General features: G+C 41.1%; 1 long non-coding RNA gene across 2 annotated transcripts in view; it reads left to right on the top strand.

The window, feature by feature from the left end:
• Positions 1-8,887, top strand: part of LOC138762633 (uncharacterized) — a 287,652-nt gene extending 278,765 nt beyond the window's left edge. For both annotated transcript variants that reach the window (XR_011356992.1, XR_011356996.1), the window contains one exon: positions 8,814-8,887. This is a non-coding gene — a long non-coding RNA (uncharacterized lncRNA). The remainder of the gene's footprint in view (positions 1-8,813) is intronic.
• Positions 8,888-10,901: the final 2,014 nt, after the last annotated feature.

A 10,901-nucleotide genomic window follows, 5' to 3' on the forward strand; every position in this document is an offset into this window, starting at 1 on the left:
TGGATATTCAAATCTTGAAGGTTGAAATGGCATCATTCACCAGCAGTGAAGAGAAAATCGTGGTAATGGTCCAAAGGGATTGAGTAATTAAGAATAACATGGGATTACATCCACTCTACAGCCAAGAATTGAGAAATTTAATACATGACCTTCCTTCCATCATTGAGTTCTACAGTGTGGCACCAAGCTCTTCAGCCCAAATTTCCATGCTGACCAAGATGGTCCTATTTCTTTGTATTCCTATCCAGGTTCCTGTCTCAATGGCTTCTAACTTCCAATTGCCCCAGCTTCTACCACTACCTCTGGCAGCTCTTTCCATACACCCACCATTTTCTGAGAGGAAGGTGCCCCTTGGGTCCCTTTTACATTTTGCTCCTCTTACCTTAAACCTATGTTGTGAAAGATCTAATATGTATTTGTGCATGTATGTCTGTCTTTGTTTGTCTGTTCTCCATGCAAATCAATATGGGGCAATTTAGAAATGTTCAATAGGGGCAAAATTTGATTATGAATGTCATGACCACATTGAATTTGACCTTTAAGGTCATATGAAGTTCAAAAAAAAAATTGAACTTGTATCAGGGACACTAATTAGTTACTGTGCATCAATGTACATTCAGAATAAAAACAAGTGGTCAAATCCAGTTCAATATGGGCCCAAAAATGTGAAGCAACTTTGGCAGAAGCTCTTCACTTGCCTGAAGAGTTAGACAAAGGAGAAAGCAGAGGAATGTCAGTCTCGCCTCTGTTGATGATTCCAGACCTGCAAGGAGCAGGCAGCAGGAAACCACAGCAATGATTATGCCCATCTCAGTGCTCAGGCCTCCACACAGGCAAGGGGCAGGCTGTGGGAAGCATAACAGCAACACCAGGCCTGCCTCAGTGCTCAGGTCTCCAGACAGTCACAAATGTAGATTGCCATGAAGTTTTTTTTTGTTTGAGTATTTTGATTCAACCATGAGACTGAATGTTTTATTTTCTGGAAAATGCCAGATATCCTGCTAGTAATACTGTACGCCATTAGCTCTGAAATCTTCTTTCAAGTGCCTCTCATTTTTGAACAGCATGCAATTTATGCCTGTGTCTTCTAAGGATAGAGACTGCAATCACATCATTAGTTCAGCAGTGAGTAAAATCTCCTTCACATTGACACTACAATTATATAGTGCAAACAGAGACCGAGGAGGGGTATGCCCAACCTGCAGGAATACTTTGGAGTCTTCAAGCATCAAGTTTTAACTACTGCCAGCAACCAAGCACACAATACTTCTTTAAATTACACCAACTTATTCCCTTTGAATTGGTCTTATTTATTTTAAAATGTTGATGGAAACAAAAGGTGTTTGACTTGGGAGAAAGGTGACACATTAACCTTCAAGAAAAACCCAGAGCACGAAACAGACCTGATACCAGAGAAGAATGAAAATGCTGCAAATAAACAAGAACCCAATAGCCTCTTGGATCCCAGAAAATCCACGCTGTTTACCAACCAGCCGAACCTCATTTCCCTACGTCATTCATTTACCTCATTGTTTGTCTCATTCCCTCATGTGTTTATTTACATCTGCTTACTTTCATACATCAGCATGTTCCATACATTGGATATAGTTGTCCAAATTACCCACAAAAATTGATTTGGCTTCCCTAAAACACAAATGATAAAAAGGATGCATCTATGGTCATGGTCAATCAGATAAATCATTTGAAGGAAGAAGACTCAACAGGATAGTATGTTTTGACTTTATTTAACCCACAGATTGACCTTTTGAATATTTTCTGCACCATGTATATTTTGCATCTTTTTAATATCTTAATACTCTGCCCAGTGTTTTCATTGTGGTGGAACCCACATGCTGCAATGTAATATAATGCACATCTTTAACTTTAAGTGTATTCCTCCAGAAGTAATTCCTTAATGCTGGATGAGTTTTCTTTTAATATTAGAGTAACCTTATCATTGCTATCTTCAGCCAATGTTGTACCTGACCCTTGGACCCCTTGATGAGGGATCTCTTCTTGAAGGGCTGTAATCCAAAATGATGGCAAGTTTTCTCCCACTGCTAAAGCCATTGAGTTCCTCCAGCATATTGTGTTTTACTTAGATTCCAGCATTGTTTCTTCATCCAATTTTGACTTGTGTTATCAAAGTAAGAAGTGGCCTCCTCTTTCTTCCCTCATGAAGAATTTTATCAATAGTTAGATTCAGTTGCCAATTGTGTGCTGTTGTCTAAGTTATGCACTGCAGCTTTTATGCAGTTTTTTTTGGCCTCCAATTGCACTTTGGTCCCTTCAAGATGAACTAATTCCCCAAAGTAGTGATGTTTCTTAACATCCATCCTTCAGTCAAACATTGTTGTTGCTACACTAGCCTGCGTTATCCTCATATAGGGAAATCTCTAGTGCAAACCACTCAAATTTCAGAAGGAGCTTTCTGAAAGGTATGAAGACTTGAGTCCATACACAGAAGCCCTATAGATGCAATACGGACACTCCTGCCTCATCTGTGGTCCTCGCATTGGCCTCAGTAATTAACTCAGAATTCACAAAACTGGCATGGAAGTTCTCCTTGATCCTGAAGGACTGCCTAACTCTAGGATAATAGCAGCTTATCTATTGTGGCTAACTTTCCATTGCGTTCCAATTACTTTGGCTTGGCTTCGCGGACGAAGATTTATGGAGGGGGTAAAAAGTCCACGTCAGCTGCAGGCTCGTTTGTGGCTGACCAGTCCGATGCGGGACAGGCAGACACGATTGCAGCGGTTGCAAGGGAAAATTGGTTGGTTGGGGTTGGGTGTTGGGTTTTTCCTCCTTTGCCTTTTGTCAGTGAGGTGGGCTCTGCGGTCTTCTTCAAAGGAGGCTGCTGCCCGCCAAACTGTGAGGCGCCAAGATGCACGGTTTGAGGCGTTATCAGCCCACTGGCGGTGGTCAATGTGGCAGGCACCAAGAGATTTCTTTAGGCAGTCCTTGTACCTTTTCTTTGGTGCACCTCTGTCACAGTGGCCAGTGGAGAGCTCGCCATATAATACGATCTTGGGAAGGCGATGGTCCTCCATTCTGGAGACGTGACCCATCCAGCGCAGCTGGATCTTCAGCAGCGTGGACTCGATGCTGTCGACCTCTGCCATCTCGAGTACCTCGACGTTAGGGGTGTGAGCGCTCCAATGGATGTTGAGGATGGAGCGGAGACTACGCTGGTGGAAGCGTTCTAGGAGCCGTAGGTGGTGCCGGTAGAGGACCCATGATTCGGAGCCGAACAGGAGTGTGGGTATGACAACGGCTCTGTATACGCTTATCTTTGTGAGGTTTTTCAGTTGGTTGTTTTTCCAGACTCTTTTGTGTAGTCTTCCAAAGGCGCTATTTGCCTTGGCGAGTCTGTTGTCTATCTCATTGTCGATCCTTGCATCTGATGAAATGGTGCAGCCGAGATAGGTAAACTGGTTGACCGTTTTGAGTTTTGTGTGCCCGATGGAGATGTGGGGGGGCTGGTAGTCATGGTGGGGAGCTGGCTGATGGAGGACCTCAGTTTTCTTCAGGCTGACTTCCAGGCCAAACATTTTGGCAGTTTCCGCAAAGCAGGACGTCAAGCGCTGAAGAGATGGCTCTGAATGGGCAACTAAAGCGGCATCATCTGCAAAGAGTAGTTCACGGACAAGTTTCTCTTGTGTCTTGGTGTGAGCTTGCAGGCGCCTCAGATTGAAGAGACTGCCATCCGTGCGGTACCGGATGTAAACTTTCCATTGTGTTCCAATAACCATAGAACAATTACAGCACAGGCCACCTCTGCCCTTCTAGTCTGTGCTGAACCATTTTTTTCCTTGTCCCACTGAACTGCATCATGCCCATAGCCCTCCATACCCCTCGCATCCATGTACCTGCGCAAATTCTTCTTAAATGTTAAAATTGAAGCTGCATTCACCACACTCCTGCTATTCTGTGTGAAGTTTACCCTCATGTTCCTCTAAACTTTTCCCTCTTCATCCTTAACCTATGTCCTCTGGTTATATCTTAGGCTTTTTTCACTGAGGGTAGCTATCTACATTTACTCTGTCTATTCCCCTCATAATTTTAAATACCTCTATCAATTCTCCCCTCATTCTTCTACCCTTTAGGGAATAACGTCCTAGCCTGTGTAACTTTTCCCTGTAACTAGTGTCTTGAAGTCCAGGAAACATCCTAATAAATCTTCGCTGCACTCTTTCCATCTTATTGATCTTTCCTGTAGTTAGGTGACCAAAACTGCACACAATACTTCATATTTGGCCTTACCAATGTCTTGTACAACTTTAGCATAACATTCCAATTCCTGTACTCAATACTTTGATTTATGAAGGTTAATATACCAAAAGCTCTCTTTACAACCCTATCCACCTGTAAAGCCACTTTCAGCGAATTATGTATCTGTATTCCCAGATCCCTATGTTCTACTGCCCTCCTCAGTTCCCGACCATATACCATGTATGTTGATTTGGATTTCCAAAATGCAACACCTCACACTTGTCTGCATTAAATTCCACCTGCCATTTTTAGCCCATTTTACCAGCTGATCCAGATCCCTGTGCAAAGCTTTGAAAGTCTTTTTTGCTGTCCACAGCTCCTCCAATCTTGGGGTCATCTGCAAACTTGCTGATCCAATTTACCATATTATCATCCAGATCATTGATATAGATGACAAGCAACAATGGTCCCAGCACTGATTCCTGAGGCACACCACTAGTCACAGGCCTTCTATCTGAGAAGCAATCATCCACCATTATTCTCTGGCTTCTCCCGTCCAACCATTGTTGAATCCAGTTCACTACTTCACCATGAATACCTAGAACCCACTGCAGATGATCAGAAATTTTAACAGACTAAATTAACTACACTGGCATCATACAGATCAATATTCAAGCAGAGTGCAACTCAATCTTTTACATCAGCCTCATTAATTACCAGCAGATACAAGAAATCTTTTGAATGGAAAAAACCTAAAGTGTGAAAACTGATCTTTTAATGTTTTCTTCTAAGACAAAAGCATAATTCAAGCTGTAGCATTTTCATTTGGAATCATAAAATTAAATTGGAATTACGAGCATTCTCTTCCCTGGATAGCAATCTAAATTAAACAAGAATTAAAAAAAAAACTTTAAAAAGCTGGTTGCTTTTATTCATTTCCATTCAGTGATTCTATTGCAGAAGGGAAACAACAGAACTTGATGACCTTGAGATTTCAATGAATGGGTAAGTTCATTAGCTGAGGTGAGCTTAGGTGTTCTAAGTGGCAGACATGATGAAGATTGTTATTAATGCCTGGTATAATTTGTATAAATAATTCCAGGAAGTCTTAACTGTGATTCATTAACAAAGAAATATGATCTAGAACCGAATTATCTTGAAATTTGTCACCAATTCTTGCACATTGGACAATTTCCAGTTCACTTAGTGACTTGGCATGTGTATAGGGACCCTAGGGTCTGATTCCTTTTTGGGTATTTGACATTTGCCCATCACCAGTGGAGACTCTTAATTATGTCAAGGGTCCTGCAGCACATGTTTTTCCACTGTTGGGTGAAATTGAAGATTTTTGGGGAAAGTTGTTCCCTCACAAAATAATAGTAGGGGCACATCAGCCAGTGTTCAGGAATGAGGGGGCATTAAACTAGTCTGGGCTATTGCCTTGATCTCCTGTGCACAATATCTCCCAACCTCACTAATCAGCAGCCAGCTTTGTCCCAGTCAATTCACTGGAGCTTTCTTTGCTGATTGCATTCTCTTTTTAAAAGGACAATTCTGGCTGCATGCTGTGATCACTGACCAAATGAGTGGCTACACCTTGAGGATGCTTGAAGCCATTCATTCATGGGAGTTGATTGGATCAAGGAACAGACCCTTCAGCTCACCACATCTGTGCCGACTGTGATGACCATCTAACTAATCCCACTTGTCATTACCTGGTCTGTGTCCCTATATTTTCTGCCCCTTCATGTCTATATCTACATGTCTCCTACATAGTGTTATCATATTGGTTTCTACCACCATCACTGGCAATATAAACTTTCCTCATATTTTCTTACTCTTTCTCTCTCACCTGAAAGCTATATCCTCCAGTATTTAACTTTTCTCAGTCTCCCTCAGCTCCTGCACTCCAGAGAAAACAAACCCAGTTTATTTCAGCCTCTCCTTACAGCTAATACACTCCAATCAAGAAAACGAACTTTAATAAATCTCCTGCATCCTGTACAAAGCTTTCACATACTTCCAGAACTGCTCATATCACTCCGTGTGACAGAACAAAAAATTTATTCATCTGCCACATGGCTTATCAACTTTTATACTCAATGCCCTGACCAACGAAGACAAGTGTGCTATATGCTTTCTTTATCATTCTATTTACTTGTGATGCTAGTTTCAGAGAGCTATGGACATTCACCCCAACCTATTGACTTGCACACCTAGATTCATATGGGTGCCTCATGCCTGCCCTTCCTGGTGCTTCGCTCACCACTATGATTGCCTTTTCTGCTAATGTTGACCTTGAGGTACATTTTGAAGGTGGGAGGAAACCAGAGCATCTGGAGGAAGCCCATGCAGACGCAGGGAGAACATACAAACCCCTTATTGACAGCACAGAATTCAAACCCCGGTCCCGATTGCAAGCGCTGTAACAGTGTTGCACTAACTGCTACGCTAAGCGTGCTGCCCCAAATATTCACAGTTTACACTTTACACGATGTTATTTAATTACCCTGGTCACAACCTTGAGGCAGAAGTCAGGGTTAGGGCAGCATGGTTAGTATAGTGGTTAGCTTAACCTTGTTACAGCATCAATGATTGGAACCAGGGTTCGAATCCTACACTGTCTGAAAGGAGTTTGTACACACTTCCTGAGTCTGTGTGGCTTTTCCCTGGGGCTCCAGTTTCCCCGACCATGCAAAATCGTACCAGGGTTGTTGGTTAATTGGGTGGAATGAGCTTGTGAGCCAAAAGGGTGTTTTTCTGTGTTGTATGTATGTCTAAATATGTAAAGTCAGAAATCTAGCATTTCTAGGTTCAAGAACAGATTTTCCCCCAGTGGCTATCAGGAACTTGAACATCCCCATGCTACCCTAACCACAAACTATCCAGCACTATAAAAAATACCTGTCTACACTATTGAAATCCCACATTTTTTTTCTTGCACTACTGTAACTGAATAGTTTTTATTTATCTTTTACATTTATTATCTCTTTCTGTGCTGGGGTAGTTTAACATATGCTATTGTATATTGTACTTAAATGCATGACAATAAATTTGTTATAATTATCATGTTCGTAATTACACAATAAAGATACCCCATCTTTTCAGTAGAGGACAATAAAAAACAATTTTTTAACATTTTCTGTGAATAAACACTGCTTTTTGTTTGTATAAACCTCCAACAATTTTATAATTTTATTGCCTGAGTGATCCATTTCTATACCTTTTCTATCCTTTCTCTATCCAAATGAATTTAGTATATGATTTATTAGCTGGTTTCTATCTATTAACAACTGTTTTAAATAATGCTTCCTGTAAACTGCTTTGCTATGATTCCCCTTAAATCATTACCCCATACTCTACTGGTTTGCAAATCAGAGCATTACAAGACAAAGGTCAACATGGAAACCAGTCATTGAGGGGGACTTGAATCAGATTAGGGCCATTATCCTTGGGAATTAAAGAATGAGAGAAGAGAATACAGGGTAGTTGAGAAAACTACACACAGCTCTGCATTAGTTATTGAATTAACATTCATAATTAATTGTGGTTGGAATTCAACTCAATTTTTGGACCTTTAATATTTCTCAGTGAGTGGACATTGGTGGTTTATGGATTTGTTATAGGTGGTCCACGGTAAGTAATAGAATACCTAAGGTAGTCTGTAGGTGGGAAAAGGTTTTAATGGAAACTATTACTCCAGACCAACCATTGTCAATGGAGGCCCTACATGCACCCACTCCTCTGGGAGCCACAGCAAATTTAAGTCAAAGCCTTGTTTTGACCTCACGTAACAAATATTTTTAAAGTTTTTTATGTTATTGGTAGGAGAGAAATGTGGAAGAAACCAAAACTTGACTGCTTCACAGGAAGGGGCCCCATAAAGTCCTAAGGGGTTATAGCAAAAATTGGTTGAGAATGACTGATCTCGACTATTTTGCCTTCAGATTTTTACAGCGCTCCTGAAGAATTATGTAGGTAAATGCAAAATAAGAGGCTGGATTTAAATAACTATATGGTGATTGTTTAATGACATTGTAAAATAATTATCAGCTTAAAGTAGCTCCAGCTGTATAACACATTATCCTCATAATTAAGATTTATTTTCTTACTATCTGGTGATGTAGCAGAGCATAACTATGATATTGATTCATATACTTAGGATGATATCCAGTCATTTTGGTGCCATTATTTGAACACCAGATACATATTTCTCCATTCTTGCTTTGCTTTCAAGGCAAAGATTCAAACACTACTGTGCACATGATATCTTGATACCTTCTGGATTTCATCAGGATTACTGGCTTCCAACAACATACTTTAAAACATACAGAGGTCAAAAGGTGACTGGGTTGTGGGCTTTGTTCTTTTCCTAACCATTATTTCAATCCTTATCTAGATAGTTCTTAAATGTTGTGACATTAGCTACATTCACCATTAACTCAGGCAGTGTGATCCAGGATGAAAAAAATCCCCTCTAAACCTCTTCCACTTACCTTAAGCCTAGGTCCTCTGGATGTTGGTGCCTCTTTTATGGGGAAGAGTATCTTTCCATCTTCCCTCTCCATGACACTCATTATTTTTCTACTCTTCATTAGGTCCCTTCTGTGGTCCAAGGAAACCAAGCCTAGCCTATAACTGGAATGCTCCATTCCTGGCAACATGTTGGTGAGTCTCCTTAGCACCCTCTCCATGTCTTTCTATAATCTGTTGTGTGCACAATGCACCAATTCAACACACATCCTTCATAGAGAAGTGTCCAATGTGTTTCCTCAGAGTTATGATAAGTACCACACACTCCGTCCCTCTCCTCAGAATACCCATTGAAGATAAAACTCTGATTATTTCCAATTCTATCTTTGCATTATATATTCCTGTGTTTTACATTTCAAATTATGGTGACAACAAGCATCTTTGCACAGAATTTGGCAAAGAAGGATGAGACATGACGAGAGATTTCTACAGGATTATGAGAGGCATAGATAGGGTAGAGAGCATGCATCCTTTTCCAGGGTGAGAGTAGCAAACACCAGAGGACATCTGTACAAGGTGAGTGGAGGAAAGTTTAGGGGCGATGTCGAGAGTGTTTTACACAGAGAGAATTGGGTGCTTATCAGGGATAGTGATAGATGCTCATGTAATAGAAACATTAAAAAGACTATTAGACAGGCACAGGAATACAAGAAAAATAGAGGTTTATGGATGTAACATAGGGAAGATTTAGTTTGTGGAATAGGTTTCCATTGGTTGGCTCAATGTTGTGGGTCTATGTTCTATATATAGTGCCCTCTATAAAGTTTGGAACAAAGACATTTTTTTTCTTTGTTCCTGTGCTCCACAGTTTTAAATGTGTACTCATAAACCCCTGTGAAGCCAAATGTCCCAAACATTATGCAGCCCTAAAATGAGGGGACAATGTATTTAAAAAAAAAAAAAAATGCTGAAATTTCTACATGATCAAACCAAAATATATACAAATCTTTGGCTTGGCTTCGCGGACGAAGATTTATGGAGGGGAGTGTCCACGTCTGCTGCAGGCTCGTTGGTGACTGACAAGTCCGATGCGGGACAGGCAGACACGGTTGCAGCGGTTGCAAGGGAAAATTGGTGGGTTGGGGTTGGGTGTTGGGTTTTTCCTCCTTTGTCTTTTGTCAGTGAGGTGGGCTCTGCAGTCTTCTTCAAAGGAGGTTGCTGCCCGCCGAACTGTGAGGCGCCAAGATGCATGGTTGGAGGTGATATCAGCCCACTGGCGGTGGTCAATGTGGCAGGCACCAAGAGATTTCTTTAGGCAGTCCTTGTACCTCTTCTTTGGTGCACCTCTGTCTCGGAATAAAATATGGAATGTTCACATTAACTACATGTGAATCATTTGATTTAAAATTTAAAACTGTGGAGACGGGCAAAGGAAGGAAACAAGCATCTTTGCGCCAAACATTATGGAGGACACTCCATGTGAGATATTCCCACGGCAGCATCTCAAAGAGCAGAAAATTTCCTATGGCTCTAGCTGAAATTTTTCCTCCAACCAATATCACAAAAATAGATAAATATTTTTTATGACTTTTTTTCAGGATTAGGGAATGCCATTGTATGTCATGGGCTTAGAATGCATTGTGGATAAAGAAGAAGCAGTCAGAGTCTTGTAGCAGTGTATACCGCATCTGATTAAACTATTGTTGGGGCCATCTGTTTGCAGAACTCTTCCAACAATCTCTCATTTAAATTTTGGCATCATCCTTTGGTCCATTAAGTCTCCACTGATCATCAAGCACCTCTTTGCATCCATGCTACGTGAAACCCCCATTCCCATCCATTCCTTTACCCATATACTAATGACTCACCTGCACACCAGGGGACATTTACATTTGCCAATTAACCTACCAAACCTTCTGTGAGAAGTGGGAGGAGAGCTGAGCACCCGGAGGAGTACATGCAAACTCTCTTTGCACAGGCATTGCCATTTATGATTGAACTGGGTTGCTAGAGTTGTGGGTGTTTAACAGATCTTATAAATTTTTGAGGAGATTACCAGGAATGTTGACAAAGAAGAGGGTGTGGATGTTGTCAATATGGACTTTACTTATGGCTTTGACAAGGTCCCACATGGGAGGTTAGTCAGGAAGGTTCAGATGCTCGCTATTCATGGTGAAGTAGTGAAATGGATTCAACATGGCTGGACAGGTGAA

The sequence above is a fragment of the Narcine bancroftii genome, chromosome 5 (assembly GCF_036971445.1).
Source record: "Narcine bancroftii isolate sNarBan1 chromosome 5, sNarBan1.hap1, whole genome shotgun sequence".
Lineage (NCBI taxonomy): Eukaryota > Metazoa > Chordata > Chondrichthyes > Torpediniformes > Narcinidae > Narcine > Narcine bancroftii.